This window comes from Phyllobates terribilis, unplaced genomic scaffold (assembly GCF_046119375.1).
Source record: "Phyllobates terribilis strain yellow unplaced genomic scaffold, ASM4611937v1 Scaffold_5__5_contigs__length_657084704, whole genome shotgun sequence".
NCBI lineage: Eukaryota > Metazoa > Chordata > Amphibia > Anura > Dendrobatidae > Phyllobates > Phyllobates terribilis.
In genome coordinates, this window is record NW_027362765.1 from 100684558 (window position 1) to 100705577 (window position 21020).

The following is a 21020-nucleotide window of genomic DNA, read 5'->3' on the forward strand; positions in this document are numbered from 1 at the left end:
ACTGATAGGAACTGATGTAACCTAGTCCTGAAAAGGACTCCAATTACAATTAGTCTTTACTCCCACAATCTATCTATTTACGAGCACAGACCTGCCTGATAAAAGTCGTAGGAAATGCTGTAACCTAGTCCTTAAAAGGACTGCAATCACAACTATTCCCTACTCCCAAGCTATCTGTATATTTGTGCGAAAATTGGCTTGAAATTAACAAGGTATAGCGCACACAGCAACAGCGGTGCCGTCTAACACGCAGCTGCAGCAGTGAGAAAATGGTGGCGACGGGGAAAATGGCTTGGTCTTATAGGGCAAGGACATGTGACATACACTGCCAATGACACATGCCCTTGCTTGTGTGAAAAAAAGCACTTCGCTCTGTGTGTGCGCTGCTGATAGGCTGACAGATTGCACCTCCCCACTGTAAATGCGGGAAAGAGAAAAAAAAAATGGAGATCTTCATTGTTCCTGCAGAGATCCATCCCCTGCCCCTCCCCCCACCCCGCTGTACACTCAAACTGCGTATTAACATTAATTTTCATCATTACTGAGAAAAAATCCAGTTATGATTTTGGTGCACGAACAGTTATCGAACATAACCTCGAACAGCCGAATTTTTCTCAAATTGTTCGTGTTCGCCGAACGGCTCGAACACCGCCCAAAACAGCTCGAATTTGAGATTGGCGAACAGTTCGAGTAGAACAACGCTCATCTCTACTGAACATGGCTGCTCCTATACAGCCAGAAAAAGGTCAGGGGCCTAATGTGACACACGCAGTGTTCCATTGCCACATTCCATCTACTGCAAGCAGATCACCTGGCTGACTGAACACCAATAGGAAGTTCACACAGACATAGGCAGCACTTTATAAAACATATTAAAAAAAGTTCAGTCTGTGTCTTTCTTTTAATCTGCAGACAGAAAATTAAAGAAGTCAATGCTCCACAAGAGGGAGACAACATTTCAGAAAAGACATTGTAGCAATCCAAAAAACTAATTTTAAGCGCAGGGTAATCAGCAGCACCTACCTGTTGGCTCAGGTAAATTAAAACAGCTGCAGTTGATAACAAGGGCATTTGTTAACTAGATAGTGTGTATGCAACAATATACCAAAGGACAAATATATTGTTGCAGCTTATCACACCACCTGTAGGTAGGAAAAAACTCCAAAATCCTTGTCTGATCTGACTTTTTGTCCAAAAGAAAGGAAAGAAGGGATGGATAGATAGCATTACATTACATTGCATTTTGTTACATTGCATTGCATTATAGTACAATACAATAGAATACAATACATTACATTGGTAAAAGCAATGCACATATAGTAAATGTAAGAGAGTTGCACAAGTTGAACGGAAACAAGTTTGTCATCTGGCTTCTGCAACTTTTACCGTGAAAAAGCAAATGAGGGGAAAAAAGAGCAAAGCCAAAAAATCCCCCCAAAAAACTGACAAACAAGCAAAAAACAGAAGATGCATTGAACTCAATTCTTTCTGATTTTGGAAACTGCATTAGGAAGGGGGTGCACTGGTCCTGGAGGTACTGCAATACCAGGTCAATGCATGGAGTGGACAGAGCAAGCTCTTTTTCCATCTCCCTGTTCTAAAAATCCATTTAATATATGGTCCCCAGATAGGGGACGTATCAGATATTAAACTGATAAGAACAGATTTTTTTTTTTTTATCGAAAGCCCGAATTCGTGTACAAAACCCGAGTGCGCTTAAAAAAGTGACAAGTGCCACAAAAAAAGTGCACTAGGATGCTGGTCTTCTTGAAACCCTCTCCAAAAGGAGAAGGGTCCCCCAAACCATTCCCCGTCCCTCCGAGCCAGAAGGCCACAGCGAGGAACAGGGACAAATAGCCATCTCCAGCCGAAGCCAGAGGCGACCCAATCTTACCCCCAGCACCTGCCCGAGTTCTCACCCGAGCAAGGCACTGGGAGCCAAAGACTGTGCTCCCCTCCCGGAAGAGGGGAGCCAACAACGCTCTCCTCCTGAAAGAGGAGAGCCAGGGGGGTTCAGGGGGGAGCGGAACCTGATGGCCACACACTCCCCCCCTAGACCTGCCAAGAGAGGAACCCGTAAGGGAACCGCATCCCGACAAAATCCTAGTAGGACGTGACACACGTGAATAAGTGGACACACAGTGACAAAGAAATTAAATAAATAGTGAAGGTTTCACAGTATAATACTGCCCGGACCTTCGACCGGGAATTTAAAAAATTCCCCATCCTAAGGCCAGAAGGCCCGGAATAAGGGTGTGTGCGAAGAAAGAAATATTGAAGTGCTTGTGCAAGTGTGCCATAAACTCAAGTGGGGTTCCCAATCCCAGTGAGTTAAGGCACCCCAGGGTCACCACTCCTGGGGCACTTCACAATTCGGGCTTTCGATCTTCCCCGGCCCAATGGCGTCGATCCTGGGGGGCCATGCTTTCCACCAGATGACTATATTAGCCACCTGGCGTACTAACAAGCGCCTAAACCCCAGTGTGCATAATGTATCAATCTACTAGGGCGGCCAACATCCAAAACCGCCTTTTCGAAAGATACTACACTTGATCTTAGCCAAAAGGCCGAGAAGCGATAACCAGAATTGGTTTCGGACTACGGTGCCACCCAAGGATCCTGAAAAGTCCATTTGTGGAGATGGGCACCTGGACTCCCGTTAAGAAGACATGTTGTCAACCTCTAGATCCCTTACATGCCTGCACTTTTCGGCTTGCTGCTGCTGCAATCCACGCGTTTTAGATCTGCATAACTCCACCTCTTTTAGCACAGCACCCTCACCCCCTGCTTTTCCCACCCGCCTCAACACCGGTGGAAGGGAGGAGAACCAATTAAGGCGGGGGGGGTGGAACGAGCAGCTGTCTACCCTTAGCAGGAGGGCTGCTGATTACTTACCTCTCCTGCTGCTGCTGCTGGCTGTCCAGCAGCAGACTGAAGGTGGCTGCTGCTGTGCGCAGGTATATAAAGGCTCAGAGCCTATTATGACACGCGCAGCCAGCGTTCCATTGCCACATTCCATCTACTGCAGGCAGGATACCTGGCTGGCTGAATGTCACTGAGAAGCTCACAGAGACCGCCATAAGCAACAGTTTAAAAGAATGCCACAGACTAATCAACCAAACTTTTTGGGTTGGGTTATTTTTTATAGTCTGCAGGCATTAAATGAAAGAAGTCAGTGTTCCAGCAGAGGGAGACAACGTTTCAGAAAAGGCATTGTAGCAAACCAAAAAATAAATTTTAAGTGCAGCAGAGTAACCAGCGCACATACCTGTTAGCTCAGGTGAGTTTAAAAGGCTGCTGTTGATAACAAGGGCATTTGCTAAATAGATGGTGTGTGTGCAACAATATACTGAAAGGTCAATTATATTGTGCAGCTTATTTCACCACCTGTAGTTAGTTAGGTGAAAGCTCCAAAATGCTTGCCTAATATGTCCATTTATCCAAAAGGAAGTAAAGAGGGAGAGCTAGATAGATAGCATTGCATTACAGTACATGGCAATGCAATGCACAGTTGCTGAAGTTGAACCAAAATGAGCTTGTCATCTGGCTTCTGCAACTTTTAACATGAAAAATCCAATGAGGAGAAGAAAAGCAAAGCCAAAGAGTCCATCCCAAAATCCGACAAACAAGCAAATGAACAAAAAACATTGAATTCAATTCTTTCTGATTTTAGAAACTGCATTAAAGAAGGGGTGCACCGGTCCTGGAGATACTGCAATACCAGGTCAATGCGTGGAGTGGACAGAGCAAGCTCTTTTTCCATCTCCCTGTTCTAAAAATCCATTTAATATATGGTCCCCAGATAGGGGACGTATCAGATATTAAACTGATAAAAACAGATTTTTTTTTTACTCAGATTAAGACCCACATTAATTTATGCATCATAGTGCATTTTCACATAACAGGTTATTAAATCATCATTCAGAAAAAGAAAACAAAGTCCAAAAAACACAACCCCGCAATTAACTATTACTTACTGTAAGAAGTCCAATGTGAAAAGTTCCAGAGTGCTTCTGCTGCTGTCTCACCATACTTCTTTTTATCCAATAAATAGACATAAAACAGTCTAGCAAGAAAAATCCTTCTGCATTCCATGGGGGAAAGAACAATCTTTTTAAAAATCACCAAATTCCGAACGTCCCATAAAACCTCTTTATATATGGTAAAAATAATCCAGCTTGCCAGCTTCCTTTGTGAGTACTTAAAATCTTGACCTATTAAAATCCTTTCAAAATCATAACAATGAAAATCAACTAAAGCAACAAACATACTTAACAACAGGATGAGAAACACAATAGCCCACATTTTGAGATTCAAAATAGGGTGGTGTGGATAAATAACCACTCACACCCCATATTATGTAGCCAACTTGAACAGAATATAATGACACAGGAGAAAAGGCAAGTATATTGGCATACAAAAGTTTATTATAATTTCATGTTAAAAAATCCATATATAGATGGTAAAACAGTAAGATGCAGACAAACAGATCCAAAAGAAAAATAATAATCCAGATTATCAAAAAGAAATAGAGATAACAGTAGAGTGGAGCAGAGTAAGAAAGAATGTGACACTTGGTATATGGGGATCACATATACCATAGTCCTGTACAGTAACTCCATTGCTACAATGCATATCATGTACATGGTATAGGTAACTCACCCCAAAGTGTCACACGTAGCTAGGGACAGGTAAGGGCCGGTGTCTGTCAGGGAGGGCAGCCTTGACTCGCGTTTCGCGGGTGCTTTTTCGAGAGGCGTAAATGGCAAGGGCACAAGGACCTTTTTTAAATGTATAGCTCCGCCCCCTATAGGCATCACGTGTAAGGTCATGTGATAATTCAGGATGGCCGTCAGCGGAGAGGTACAGGCGGCGCATACATTGGGAGAGTCAGCGCCCCCCGGAGTCCCGCACCGCCCATCATGACGCGGGCGCGACCCGGAAGTGTCAAGGAAACAACATCCGGGAGGCGCGCCAGCGCCATGGAGATGGGCGACGCGAGAGCAGGGGGAGCGAGTCGCCCAAAGACGGTTCCCTATATGACGCTGCAGAGAAATACAGCTCCGTGCTGATAGGGGCTGTCATGCATTGTAAAGATATAGGGGGATATGAATAGACAGGGGAATACAGCAGAATAATTGGGGACAAAAAATAATGAATAATGATAGCAAAAAAATATATATATAAATATAAGAGAAGGGGAATAGAAAAAGGAGGAGGGGGCAAAGAGAAAAGATAGTACAACACATACATATAAATAAGACACATGAAACAAAGACAAATAACAACAACACCATGGTGAACAGACAGATATATTGTTGCTAATCACTCCTCCAAGAGATATATATATTTAATTAATCGTTGTTGGGAGAGTTCTGACACATCTGGTATCTGGACATCAGGGAAGAAATCCAATAAGGTCCTTTGAGAATAAATCACAAAGAAGAAGAAAATCAGAAACGTAATTAAAAAATAAAAGAGGTTAAAAAGACAGAGAACCCAAATAGCACCTGTATATAAACAATACATATGCTGCAGGGGTCACAGGAGAGCACATCAAAAAATAAAAAACAAATAACATAAAGCCTTACATAGTCCAAAAAGTAAAATATGGACACATGGCAAGATCCACATAAACCGCAGAACCAGGACAGGTGAAATTAGAGAAATGGCGCGAACCCCAAGTTCTCATTCAGACCCCGTGGCACCATGGTGTCCAGGGTAATAATCCACCTCGCCTCCTTTTGTGCCAGGAGGCGTTTGGCATTCCCACCCTGAGAGCCCAAACCAACTACATCAATGCCCCGTATGTTCAGTGAGCGCGAATCACAATTATGAGCAGTCCTGAAATGTTGAGGCAGTGTCTTGAGCTCCCAGGGATCAGTGGCTGACCGGGCCTCACCAATGTCCCTGACGTGTTCACGAACCCTGATGCGTAGCTCCCTAGATGTTAAACCAACATATATTAACCCACGCCCACATGTGGCATAATATACCACATGTGACGTGCTACAGGAAATATAGTGGCGAATATCGGAATGATGGGAGCCGTCAGAGCTCGTGAACGACGTACTTCGTAGGACATTAGTACAGGCCACACAGTGGCCACATGGGAAAGTACCCAACCTAGGGCCACGGGATCCGAAAGGGTTGGAAACAGGAGGAACATAGTGACTATTAACTAATAAGTCCCCTAGAGTGCTCGATCGTCGTGGTGTCATACACGGAGCTTCTCCAATATATTCCCGAAGGGAAGGCTCCGCGCTTAGGATGTTCCATTGCCGAGAGAGGATCCGCCGCATGGACCCCCACTCATGATTGAATGTGGAGATGTAGCGGATCCTCTCCGGTACCCCATGAGGGTGTCTGGGAGGGGGATGAATAAGGCTGTTCCAAGGGGTATTACGTGCCCTCCTATAGCCACGGCCGATACATCGATTGCTATAGCCACATTGTCGGAAACGTGCCGCCAGATCTAAGGCACGTCTCTCGAAATCCGTGTCCGTGGAGCAGATACGCCTCATCCTGAGGAATTGTCCAACAGGAACGGCCTGAATGGTTGATGAATCATGTGCAGAAGCAGCATGTATCAGAGAATTCACTGAGGTGGATTTTCTAAATAGATCAGTCTGGATACGACCCTCTGAATCTACTAAAAGTCTAATATCCAGAAAATCGATCCGCGTGGGATGATGGTAAGTATACATCAGTTTCACAGCACGATAATTGGAATTCAAACGTGCCATGAAATCATCGAGCTCCTCCACTGTCCCATGCCAAAAAAATAAAATATCGTCAATATACCTCATCCATGACACGACACGGTCTGCGCCCCGCGTCCCCCCATCACCAAAGATCTCCCTCTCCCAGGCACCCAGGAAGAGATTGGCGTACGAGGGGGCGCAGGCCGCCCCCATCGCCGTGCCACGGATTTGGAGGTATATTCTATCTTCAAATAAAAAATAATTATGGCAAAGGACAAACTGGAGGAGCTCGAGGATGAATTCTCTAGAAGGGCCGCTCAGGTTGGAACCCCCCAGGAAGAGGCGAGCTGCAGACAGACCAAGATCGTGGCTAATACAGGTGTAAAGGCTCTCGACGTCGGCCGTGACCAGGAGGGTGTCATCCGTAACAAGGGCGCCGTCAACCCGGGTCAGGACGTCCGTTGTGTCTTTGATGTAAGATGGGAGATTTCCAACTAATGGGCGTAGGTGGCTATCAATATACTGAGAAATGGGGCCATACAAACCGTCCAAACCAGACACAATCGGACGTCCAGGCGGATTGAGGGTGTCCTTGTGTATTTTCGGAAGTAAGTAAAATGTGTCAGTTTTCGGGAAACGGACCGTCAAAGCCTCAACAGTACGTTTATCGATTATACCCGAATCACATGCCCGACCCAAGATCCCCTGGAGTGCGTCAGAGAAGGAGACCGTGGGGTTAAATGATAATTTTGTATAAATCTGGGGGTCTCTGAGTTGGCGTAACGCTTCTTTCTCATATTGAGAGCAAGGCCACAAAACAATATTCCCTCCCTTGTCTGCTGGTTTAATAACTGTATCAGGCAAGGATCGTAATTGATTGAGTGCCGTACAATGAGAGTAGGTGAGGTTATCAAAACGCCTACTGGTAGGGAGGCGCCCCAATTCCTCAGCCTCTGCACGCACGAAGATCTCAATAGCAGGACAGAGAGACAAGGGAGGGAATTTGGTGGACCTGGGTTTTCTAGTTTGTGGCAACCCACCTGTGGTAAATGGTTGAAACTGCTCTTGTAGGAGATCCTCCAGATTATCCAAGGCCTCCCTCTCTGCCGCAGTCACAGGGTCCCTATCAGCACGGAGCTGTATTTCACTGCAGCGTCATATAGGGAACCGTCTTTGGGGTTCTACTGTGCGCATGCGCTGGGCCACTCGCTCCCCCTGCTCTCGCGTCGCCCATCTCCATGGCGCTGGCGTGCCTCTCGGATGTTGTTTCCTTGACACTTCCGGATCGCGCCCGCATCATGATGGGCGGTGCGGGACTCCGGGGGGCGCTGACTCTCCCAATGTATGCGCCGCCTGTACCTCTCCGTTGACGGCCATCCTGAATTATCACATGACCTTACACGTGATGCCTATAGGGGGCGGAGCTATACATTTAAAAAAGGTCCTTGTGCCCTTGCCATTTACGCCTCTCATTGCTTGCTTTCTCATTTCTCGAAAAAGCACCTGCGAAACGCGCGTCGAGGCTGCACTCCCTGACAGACACCGGCCCTTACCTGTCCCTAGCTACGTGTGACACTTTGGGGTGAGTTACCTATACCATGTACATGATATGCATTGTAGCAATGGAGTTACTGTACAGGACTATGGTATATGTGATCCCCATATACTAAGTGTCACATTCTTTCTTACTCTGCTCCACTCTACTGTTATCTCTATTTCTTTTTGATAATATGGATTATTATTTTTCTTTTGGATCTGTTTGTCTGCATCTTACTGTTTTACCATCTATATATGGATTTTTTAACATGAAATTATAATAAACTTTTGTAAGCCAATATACTTGCCTTTTCTCCTGTTTCATTATACTTAACAACAGGGTAAAAACTTATTTAGTAAAAAAACAGTCCCAAAAAATATGCTGTATCGTCTCCACCTTATTCCAACCTTCCCTAGGGCATAATTCTTGAACCTTCATGCCCCATCCATTCTAAAAAGCACTTGTTGGCAAGCATCCATGCAACGCCATCCAGGTAACATCCTTCTGTCTGTTGCTGATTCCACGCATGAAAAATAGCTTCCACACCTGTCCAGACTGTGCATTATTACAAAACGACACATCACATAACACCTCCTTCTTCTTAATACCTGAGACAATCTGCTTTTTATCAGGTCTAACCATGGAGCTTATCCCATTTTGATCATAGAAGGACCTAAGCACCACATAAAAAAAACGGTATCACAAACAAAACTGGTTTTCTTAAGTCCTTCTCACACCAGCTCCACTTCTGGAAAAGCCGTCCTGCTAAATATTTGCACATGTCCGCAGTCCTGTTCTTGCAATGGGATAATTTATAAATATTCAAAACATAATGCATTCTTAAAAATAAGTCAATGTTAGGAATATCACAAACCCCATTTTCCACAGAACACAAAATCATTCCTCTTCTAAGTTTCTCCATTTTGGAACCCCAAAAAAACACAAACAGTTTCCTTGTCACTCTCTTGGTCCAAAGAACAGCAGGCGGAAAAATCAAAGCGGTGTACAGCAGAAGCGGGAGAATCACAGACTTGACTATCAGCACTTTCCCTCTCAGCGACAGGTTCCTTAGTTTCCAAAAGTTCAACTTCTGATCCATTTTGTCTTCTCGAATCTTCAGGCTGCTTTTCCCTTTCAGCTCCTTCTCGAAGATGACACCAAGAACCTCAATTTCCTCCCTACTCTCCACCCCTGCCACCTTAACCTCAACCTGCCTCCCAAAGTTACAAAGCTGGCACTTCCCCAATTCACAGCCATGCTAGCCAAAAAACAAAATATCCTATAACGCAAATTCCATCGATTAAGATCCGCTTGTGTACCACAAGTAAAAACAATATCATCCATATAACTTAAAGACTTAACTGGACCTCCGGATCCCCCAGGAATATAAACACCAGCCACACACTTGTCAACTTGCACACTTTTTCAAAGGGCCTCCACCACACAAATAAAAAGGATTGGTGACGGGGGACAACTCTGCCTAACTCCTGATAACATATTAAAACTGGAACTCACATGCCCTTTAATTAAAATCTGGCTACTGACTAGTGTTGAGCCACCCCCGTAGTGTTCGGGTTCGGTTCGGTTCGAGGAACTGTTCGTCGAACTGTTCGTCGAACACCTTAGAACACCGTCGAACACCGTTAAAACCAATGGCAGGCAAACAAAAACACATAGAAACACATAGAAAACACCTTCAAAGGTGTCCAAAAGCTGACAAACTGCTCAGAAGACGCTCTCTTTAAAAAAGCCGGCCGGCAATTCAGCAGCGGCATACACCGGTACCCGACAATTTAGACAAGAAGGAATAGAGCCTCACACATAGATTAGATAGATAGAAACATGTCAGTCACACATATAAGAAGCACAGTGACAGTGTTGCTTACTGTACTTGTCATTTAGTGTGAAGGATTTATTTAAAAAAATAATAGTGTTTTCATGCACCGTCTCTTTAAAAAAGCCGGCCGGCAATTCAGCATCGGTACCCGACAATTTATAAGAGAAAGAATAGAGCATCACACATAGATAGATATAAACATGCCAATCACATATATAATAAGTACAGTGATAGTGTTGGTTACTGTACTTGTCATTTAGTGTAAAGGATTTATTTAAAAAAATAAGTGTTTTCATGCACTGTCTCTTTAAAAAAGCCGGCCGGCAATTCAGCATCTGTACCCGACAATTTAGAACAGAAAGATAGAGCATCACACATAGATTAGATAGATGGAAACATGTCAGTCACATATATATGAAGTACAGTGACAGTGTTGATTACTGTACTTGTCATTTAGTGTTAAAATAAAGGATTTATTAAAAAAAAAATTGGCGTGGGGGTCCCCGTAATTTTAGTCTCTAGCGGAGGTTAAGCAGACGGCTGGGGCAGATGTTTGAAGCCTGGGAAGGGGGTAATACCCACGGAGCTTCCCAGGCTACTAATATCAGCCCCCAGCTGAATACATAGCCTTTACTAGCTATTAAAATGGGGGACCCCCCCAAAAAAATGACGTGGGGTCCCCCCTATTTTAATAGCTAGCAAAGGCTAGGCAAACAGCTGGGGGCTGATATTAATAGCCCAGGAAGGGTGCCATGAATATTGGCCCCCTCCCAGGCTAGAAACACCAGCCGTCAGTCGCCCCAGAAATGGCGCATCCATAGGATGCGCCAATTCTGGCACTTAGCCTCGCTCTTCCACGCTGCCCTGGTGCGGTGGCAGGGGGTAATAGGGCTGGGGTTGATGTCAGCTTATAATGCCAGCTGACATCAAGCCCAGGTTAGTAATGGAGAGGCGTCTATAAGACACCCCCATTACTAACCCCATAGTCAAAGTTAAAAAAAACACAAACACCCAGAATAAAGTCCTTTAATTGAAATAAAGACACAATTCTTTATTGTTCTAAATTAAACTATACTTACCATCACGCCCATTCCAGCTGAAGCCAACGATCTCCTGCAATAAAAGAAAAATAATAAAGCAACCTCATCCTTACCTTCCCATGGTTCCCACGATGGCTCCAGCTCTGCTACATCGAGATGACAGGCTGGACCGCAGCAGAACGCTGCTATCCAGCCTGTCATCCCGCAGACACTGAGAAGCGCAGGCATGCTTCCGCTCCTCAGTGTCTGGCTGTGACGGCATAAAGATGAGACGAGGTCATGTCCAATGAACTCAGCTCACCTCATGCACGTCACTGACAGCGTGGGAAAATTCTCCTGCACTCAGCGCTTCAGCGTGAGAATTTTCCCACGCTGTCAGTGACGTGCATGAGGTGAGCTCATGTCCAATGAACTCAGCTCACCTCATGTACGTCACTGACAGCGTGGGAGAATTCTCACGCTGAAGCGCTGAGTGCAGGAGAATTTTCCCACGCTGTCAGTGACGTGCATGAGGCTGATATTTAAATTTGGCGCACAAATCGGTGATTGGTCGCGGGCAGCGTCCGCGACCAATCAGCACGGTAGTGTTTAACTTTGGCGGCAAGATCAGTGATTGGTCGCGCGCCAAGACCGCGACCAATCACCGATTTGGGCGCCACATTTAAATATCGGCCGCGACCAATCAGCACAGCGTTGTTTAAATGTGGATCCAAGATCGGTGATTGGTCGCGGCCGATATTTAAATGTGGCGCCAAAATCGGTGATTGGTCGCGCCCAGCGTCGGCGACCAATCAGCACAGCGGTGTTTAAATGTGGAGCCAAGATTGGTGATTGGTTGCGGCCGATATTTAAATTTGGCGCCCAAATCGGTGATTGGTCGCGGGCAGCGCCCGCGACCAATCGGCGACTTTTAACACAAATGTCCGGATCTTTGTAACACCATGCGGATACTGTGGGGACATCAGCGGCTAGGGTGTCAAGGGAGGACCGGGGAGCGGCGCTGCGGGTCGGGATACTTCTGCTGCGAGCAGTCGCTCATCTCCCGGCTTCTTGCAACGGAAGTATCCGACCAGGCAGCGGCGCTCCCCGGTCCTCACCAATACGATTAGCTGATTGGTCGCGCTCTCCGCATGCGACCAATCAGTGATCTTGGCGCTAAAGTTAAACACCGCTCTGCTGATTGGTCGCGGACGCTGCCTGCGACCAATCACCGATTTGGGCGCCACATTTAAATAGCGGCCGCGACCAATCAGCGAGCTTGGCGCCAAATTTAAACAACGCTCTGCTGATTGGTCGCGGACGCCAGACGCGTCCAATCAGTGAGATTGGCGCCAAATTTAAACAACGCTCTGCTGATTGGTCGCGGACTCCAGCCGCGACCAATCAGCGAGATTGGCGCCAAATTTAAACCCCGCTCTGCTAATTGGTCGCGGATGCCGGCCGCGACTAATCAGCATTATTGGCGCCAAATTTAAACACCGCTCTGCTGATTGATCACGGTCGCCATCCGCGACCAATCAGTAGTATTGGCGCCAAATTTAAACCCTGCTCGGCTGATTGGTCACGGTTGCCGGCCGCGACCAATCAGCAGTATTGGCGCCAAATTTAAACCCCGCTCTGCTGATTGGTCACAGTTGCCTTGCGCGACCAATCAGCGATTTTGACGCCAAATTTAAACACCGCTCTGCTGATTGGTCGCGGCCGGCGATTGCGACCAATCAGCATTATTGGCGCCAAATTTAAACCCCGCTCTGCTGATTGGTCGTGACCGCTGGCCGCGACTAATCAACATTGTTGCCGCCAAATTTAAACACCGCTCTGCTGAATGGTCGAGGTCGTGACCAATCACCATTATTGGCGCCAAATTTAAACACCGCTTTGCTGATTGGTCGCGACCACAACCTATCAGCATTATTGGCGCAAAATTTAAACCCCGCTCTGCTGATTAGTCGCGACCGCCGGCCGTGACCAATCAGTGATATAGTCGCCAAATTTCAACACCGCTTTGCTGATTGGTCGCGGTTGCTGGCCGCGACTAGTCAGCGATTTTGGCGCCAAATTTAAACACCGCTCTGCTGATTGCGCCGGGTCTGCCGCATACATATTCTAGAATACCCGATGCGTTAGAATCGGGCCACCATCTAGTTTCATGAAATAATTTTAAAAAAAATTGACGTGGGGCTTCGCACTATATTTGTGTCCAGCCAGGTACAGCAGGCAGGAACGGGCTGCCCCCAACCACCAGCTGCCTATTTGTACCTGGCCGGACACAACAATATAGGGAAGCCCTTTTTTTCTTAATTATTTCATGAATTTCATGAAATAATTAAAAAAAAAAATACGTGGGGCTTCGCCCTATTTTTGTGTCCAGCCAGGTACAACTAGGCAGCTGGGGGCTGGAATCTGCAGCGCAGGGAGGCCCAAGCTTTCTGGGTCCCCCCAGCTGCAAATTGCAGTCCGCAGCCACCCCGGAAAATGGCGCGTTCATAGAAGCGCTATCTTCTGGCGCTGTACCCAACTCATCCAGGGCCCTGGTGCGGTGGCTCACTGGGTAATAAAGGGGTTAGGGCCAGCTTGGCATTATCAGCTGGCCCTAAGCCCGAAATTCATGGGGTCACGCCAATATTAGACATGACCACCATGAATTTCTAGTAAAGTATTTAAAAAAAACACAACACCCAGAAAAAAGTCCTTTAATTGAAATAAACACACAATTCTTTATTGTTCTAAATTAAACTATACTTACCATCACGCCCATTCCAGCTGAAGCCAACGATCTCCTGCAATAAAAGTAAAATAATAAAGCAACCTCATCCTTACCTTTCCATGGTTCCCAGACAGCTTCAGCTCTGCTACATCGAGATGACAGGCTGGACCACAGCAGAACGCTGCCATCCAGCCTGTCATCCCGTAGACACTGAGAAGCACAGGCATGCTTGCGCTCCTCAGTGTCTCGCTGTGACGGCATAAAGATGAGCCGACAATGAACTCGGCTCACCTCATGCACGTCACTGACAGCGTGGGAGAATTCTCCTGCACTCAGCGCTTCAGCGTGAGAATTTTCCCACGCTGTCAGTGACGTGCATGAGGTGAGCCGAGTTCATTGGACATGAATGAGCTCACCTCATGCACGTCACTGACAGCGTGGGAAAATTCTCACGCTGAAGCGCTGAGTGCAGGAGAATTCTCCCACGCTGTCAGTGACGTACATGAGGTCAGCTGAGTTCAATGGACATGAATGAGCTCACCTCATGCACGTCACTGACAGCGTGGGAAAATTCTCCTGCACTCAGCGCTTCAGCGTGAGAATTTTCCCACGCTGTCAGTGACGTGCATGAGGTGAGCTCATTCATGTCCAATGAACTCGGCTCACCTCATGCACGTCACTGACAGCGTGGGAAAATTCTCACGCTGAAGCGCTGAGTGCAGGAGAATTCTCCCACGCTGTCAGTGACGTGCATGAGGTGAGCCGAGTTCATTGTCGGCTCATCTTTATGCCGTCACAGCGAGACACTGAGGAGCGCAAGCATGCCTGCGCTTCTCAGTGTCTGCGGGATGACAGGCTGGATGGCAGCTTTCTGCTGCGGTCCAGCCTGTCATCTCGATGTAGCAGAGCTGGAGCTGTCCTGGGAACCATGGAAAGGTAAGGATGAGGTTGCTTTATTATTTTACTTTTATTGTAGAAGACATTGGCTTCAGCTGGAATGGGCGTGATGGTAAGTATGGTTTAATTTAGAACAATAAAGGATTGTGTCTTTATTTCAATTAAAGGACTTTATTCTGGGTGTTTGTGTTTTCTTTTAACTTTGACTATGGGGTTAGTAATGGGGGTGTCTTATAGACGCCTCTCCATTACTAACCTGGGCTTGATGTCAGCTGGCATTATAAGCTGACATCAACCCCAGCCCTATTACCCCACTGCCACCGCTACAGGGCAGTGGGAAGAGCGAGGCTAAGTGCCAGAATTGGCGCATCCTATGGATGCGCCATTTCTGGGGCGGCTGACGGCTGGTGTTTCTAGCCTGGGAGGGGGCCAATATTCATGGCACCCTTCCTGGGCTATTAATATCAGCCCCCAGCTGTCTGCCTAGCCTTTGCTAGCTATTAAAATAGGGGGGACCCCACGTCATTTTTTTGGGGGGGTCCCCCATTTTAATAGCTAGTAAAGGCTAGGTATTCCGCTGGGGGCTGATATTAGTAGCCTGGGAAGCTCCGTGGGTATTACCCCCTTCCCAGGCTTCAAACATCTGCCCCAGCCGTCTGCTTAACCTCCGCTAGAGCTTAAAATTACGGGGAACCCCACGCCAATTTTTTTTTTAAATAAATCCTTTATTTTAACACTAAATGACAAGTACAGTAATCAACACTGTCACTGTACTTCTTATATATGTGACTGACATGTTTCTATCTATCTAATCTATGTGTGATGCTCTATTCCTTCCATTCTAAATTGTCGGGTACAGATGCTGAAATGCCGGCCGGCTTTTTTAAAGAGACAGTGCATGAAAACACTAATATTTTTTTTAATAAATCCTTTACACTAAATGACAAGTACAGTAAGCAACACTGTCACTGTACTTCATATATATGTGACTGACATGTTTCTATCTATCTAATCTATGTGTGAAGCTCTATTCCTTCTATTCTAAATTGTCGGGTACCGCTGCTGAAATGCCGGCCGGCTTTTTTAAAGAGACAGTGCATGAAAACACTATTATTTTTTTTAATAAATCCTTTACACTAAATGACAAGTACAGTAAGCAACACTGTCACTGTACTTCTTATATATGTGACTGACATGTTTCTATCTATCTAATCTATGTGTGATGCTCTATTCTTTCTGTTATAAATTGTCGGGTACGCTGCTGAATTGCCGGCCGGCTTTTTTAAAGAGACGGTGCATGAAAACACTATTATTTTTTTTGATAAATCCTTTACACTAAATGACAAGTACAGTAAGCAACACTGTCACTGTACTTCATATATATGTGGCTGACATGTTTCTATCTATCTAATCTATGTGTGAAGCTCTATTCTTTCGGTTCTAAATTGTCGGGTACCGGTGTATGCCGCTGCTGAATTGCCGGCTTTTCATGTTTCACTGTGAGCACTGTTCCCATCGATTTGGGCAATCACTGTAATGCCACAACCACCATGGCTGTGGCATTACAGTGAGTGGCAGACAATCCCTGCATGATTGGTGCTCTAAATAGCGCCAGACATGCAGGACACGCTTTTGGTGCACGAACAGTTATCAAACATAACCTCGAACAGCCGAATTTTTTGCAAATCGTTCGGGTTCGTCGAACAACTCGAACACCGCCCAAAACAGCTCGAATTTGAGATTGGCGAACAGTTCTAGTCGAACACCGCTCATCTCTACTACTGACCCCACATTAAAAACTCTTATTGACCATCAATAATTTATCTGGAACACCAAGGTGACTTAAAGCAGAGAACAAAAATCTATGTGATACTTTATCACATGCTTTCTCAAGGTCCACCGACTGTAAAGAGCGTTGTTATTCAAATTAGCCAGATAAATTAAGTCTCCTAGAGGCAGCAAATTATGTGAAATTTTCCTACCAGGCACTGCACATGCCTGATATTCCCCCACCATATCACCTATCACATCTGTCAGTCTACCAGCTACAATTTTCAAAATAATTTTGTAATCACAGTTTAACAGTGTTATGGGCCTCCAATTTTTAATATCCCTCATGTCCCTTTCTTATGAATCAGTGTAACAATCCCCCTCCTCATAGAAACCGATGAAATCCCATGAGTAAAACCATATTGCACCACATGGGAAAACTCCACACCTATAATTTCCCAAAATGCAACATAAAATTCAGCAGGAAGACCATCACAGCCTGGCATCTTGCCTTTCGCCAAGTCATTCACCGCACATCTAATTTCATCTTTCCCAACCTCCCCACTTAAAAACTCAATTTTCTCCTCAGAAATATTATTAGTTAATACTTTACAATAATCATTCATATCCGCATCACTGGCTCTACTATCGTTTGAGAAGAGTGTTTCATAAAAGGAAAGAATACTGCCAATCATCTCATCCCCACATACCTCACCAGCAGGAGAAAAAATAAACTTAAAAACCCCTTTAGGTTTAAAACATTTTTTTTTTTTAAATATCTCGAACATTGCTCATTTTCCTCCATGTGCTTTATTTTTGCCATAAACATAATAGTCTTCCCTTTTTCAATAAGTATCTTCTTCAGCACATCCTTCAAATCTGCAATCTCTTTATCCACCTCCATCCCCGCCCTCTTAAACTTATGGAGTACTTCCAGTTCTGAAAAACAGCAGCATCATGATCCCTTTTGGCTTTCGCTTTCCTAAAACACACCCCTTTAAAATAACATACAAATTTCTCCTTGGCCCAGTCCCACCACTCCAGCAAGTCTTTAAAAAGGTGTTGTTCAGACACACAAGACAAAAACACTTTATTAAAACCAGCCTTAACACTCTCCTCTTCCAGCAGGCTTACGTTCAGCTTCCAGAGTCCCTTTCCAAAAGCCAGGGACTCAGCTATACACAGATCTACCACTTCCATCTTGTGGTCGGAAAAAGTCATCATCACGTGGTTGCATTTGGCCACCTTAATCCCCTCAGACGTAAAAACTTAGTCAATTTGGGAACTACTATGTCCACTATCTGATATGTATGTGAACTTATCACTTGGCCCAATCATCAGACCAGCATCCGTGTAATGTAAATCCTGCACAATCTGATTTAAAATATTAGAAGTGACATCAGTCCTACCTTCCGTAGAGCTCTTACGATCTTTTGCAGATCTGACACAATTAAAATCTCCAGCCACTATAGTGAAGTCTCTGCCTGGTAAAAACAACTTTAAAGACTCCAAAAACCCAACTCTTGCTAGTTTATCTGCAGGGGCATAAACATTAAAACCCATACCCGCTGACCTAAAAACTCCACTAATCAAACATCTCCCAGGTATGATTACTTTAAACTCTAAAACCTTTAGACTAGAATTACACAATAAAATGCCCACCCCTTCATTCCTGTTTTCTGAGCATGGGGACCAAAAGGATTACCCCTTATTCCACTCACTCTCATGCGGGGCAGATTTAATTATACATTCCTGCAGACTGACAATATCTGCATTCACACGCTCAATGTAATCCAGTATCCCTGCTCTCCTACAAGCAGAACCAATATCTCGTACATTCAGAGAAGTAACACACAACGCCATCATAGCAACAGGAAAAAATCTCCACCATACCTGTTCCATCATGAACCAGGAGGAAACCCACTCCTCCCACCCACCCACTTTTCTACGCATATCAGGCGACTCAAGATGCGAGTTCCTGTTAGAAGAACCTGATCTTTAGGGAGACTGGATCTTCCTGCCCCCCACACCAGCACCCCTCCACCTTACTTCTTTTAATCACGGAGGCATAACTCTCCTCCTTGCCATCATCTTCCTCCCCATTTTCACTCCAATCACTGTCAACCCTAACATACTGCCGAGGGGTTACAGTTCTATCCTCCTCCTCCTCCAAAACCTCTATTTCCTCACCCCCCTCTCTTCCCAAAACAGGATTCACGGACTCTGCCATATTAGACAAATCCATCCCATCACCTGGGTCATGCACATCAGCTACTGTCTCCATTACTTCCAGCACCTCCCTCAAACCAACTTTCTTCCGGCTCTGCCTATTTTCCTCCATCTTGGGCACTGCATGTTCTCTTTCCCTACCACCATCTTGTGTTTGGATTTCTCCCTCTGAGTTTGAGCCTTCGTCCTCCTCCCCACTATCCTGCCGAGCCTTCTTCTGCCTCTCTTCAGCGTCCACCTGTGACCTAGGAATCTGAGCCAACAATTTGCATTTCCTTGCAAGGTGATCTTCATGTCCACACAAATCACACACCGTCTTCATTTGGCAACAACTTGCAGCATGACCAGATTTCCCACAACCCCTACAAACATCACCTTGCACAGGACAATCTTTTTGCACATGTCCAAACTCATGACACTTCCTACAATGTTCCATCTGTCCATTATGAAAACAAAATCCCCTTTCTCCTCCGATAGAAAATTGTGCAGGAATGCTCTTGGCACCCCCAATAGCTCTATCATCCGGTCTCAGTTTCACAACATATCTCCTCTTGCCATTTAGATAATTGTGTTTGTTCCTCATTCTTCCCACAAATTTAACCTCACAAAAATACCGAGCTAAAAAATTATAAACAGTCTCATCCGGAACCTTAGGGTTATACATGTGCACAACCACATACTTATATATGTCTGCTGGAACAGAGGTTCCAGCACGATAAACTCTAGGCATTCCACTTCCTTTTTTTCCTTCATTCGTACCAACTCCATGTACATTCTCTGGCACATACTCAAAGAAACAAAAGTAATATCATAAATCCCTTTTTTCTGAAAATCCTGCAGTACCAATACATCCGTTACCTTCAAGCCTTTAATGTTCTACAAGACATCAACGCAAATTTGGTCCAAACCGATTTCTTCTTCATGACCTGCAGTCACCTTCAGACGGACCGAGTCCTTTAATCCACATGCTTTCTCCACCATTTTTACAGCAGATAAACACAATCGCCGCTCAATTGGACACCAGGGCCCCACAAGGGGGAATCCTGGTCACAACTGCCCTCCAAACAACACCAACAGCAGAAACTCACCACTGATCTTGCCAAAAGGACGAGAAGCGATAACCCGAATTGGTTTCGGCCTAGTATGGCTCCCTCGTATCCTGAAATCTTCGCTTATGGCGATGGGCACCAGGACTCCTGTTAAGAAGACATGTTGTCAAAGTCTAGATCCCTTACATGCCTCCACTTTTCAGCTTGTGGCTGCTGCAATCCACGCATTTTAGATCTGCATAACTCCACCTATTTTAACACACCACCCTCACCCCCTGCTGTTCCCATGCGCCTCAACACCAGGGGGAGGGAGGGAGGGAGGAGAACCAATTAAGGAAAAAAAACAAGCTGCTGTCTCCCCTTAGCACTAGTGTTGCTGATTACTTACCTGCTGCTGCTGGTTGTTCACCAGACTGAACATGGCTGCTCCTACACAGCCAATTAAAGGTCAGGGGCCTATTGTGGCATGCGCAGTGTTCCATTGCCACATTCCATCTAGTGCAGGCAGGACACCTGGCGAGCTGAACACCAATAGGAAGGTCACACAGACAGTCATAGGCAGACCTTAAGAAGAGCGCCACAGACCAAACTTTTTGGGGTATTTTTTTATAATCCACAGGCATGAAATTAAAGAAGTCAATGCTCCACCAGAGGGAGACAACATTTCAGAAAAGTCATTGTAGCAAGCCAAAAAAGTAATTTTAACCGCAGGGTAATCAGCAACACCTACCTGTTGACTCAGGTGAGTTTAAATGTCTGCAGTTGATAACAAGGGCATTTGCTAAATAGATGGTGTGTGTACAATAATAGATAGATAGCATTGCATTGCATTACAATACAATACATTACATTACATTGGTAAAAGCAATGCACATATAGTAAATGTAACAGAGTTGCACAAGTTCAACCGAAACGAGTTTGTCATCTGGCTTCGGCAACTTTTAACGTGAAAAATCAAATGAGGGGAAAAAAGCAAAGCCAAAAAATCCCCCCCAATAACCGACAAACAAGCAAAATAAACAAAACGCATTGAATTCAATTCTTTCTGATTTTGGAAACCGCATTAGGAAGGGGGTTGACCAGTCCTGGAGGTACTGCAATACCAGGTCAATGCGTGGAGTGGACAGAGCAAGCTCTTTTTCCATCTCCTTGTTCTAAAAATCCATTTAATATTTGATACGTCCCCTATCTGGGGACCATATATTAAACTGTTAAGAACAGATTTTTTTTGACGGAATATAATTAGTGAT

The 21020-nt window shown here is 45.3% G+C and overlaps 2 non-coding genes and 2 pseudogenes across 2 annotated transcripts; all 4 read right to left on the minus strand.

Moving 5' to 3' along the window:
* Nucleotides 1-1512: 1512 nt before the first annotated feature.
* On the minus strand, nucleotides 1513-1697 carry LOC141150432 (U2 spliceosomal RNA). The gene has a single exon (XR_012246636.1). It is a non-coding gene; the product is annotated as a U2 spliceosomal RNA (small nuclear RNA).
* Nucleotides 1698-2487: 790 nt separating this feature from the next.
* On the minus strand, nucleotides 2488-2579 carry LOC141151231 (U2 spliceosomal RNA; annotated as a pseudogene).
* A 1108-nt stretch (nucleotides 2580-3687) lies between these two features.
* LOC141150733 (U2 spliceosomal RNA) lies at nucleotides 3688-3878 on the minus strand. Its single transcript, XR_012246856.1, has one exon. It is a non-coding gene; the product is annotated as a U2 spliceosomal RNA (small nuclear RNA).
* Nucleotides 3879-20839: 16961 nt separating this feature from the next.
* On the minus strand, nucleotides 20840-21020 carry LOC141150909 (U2 spliceosomal RNA; annotated as a pseudogene).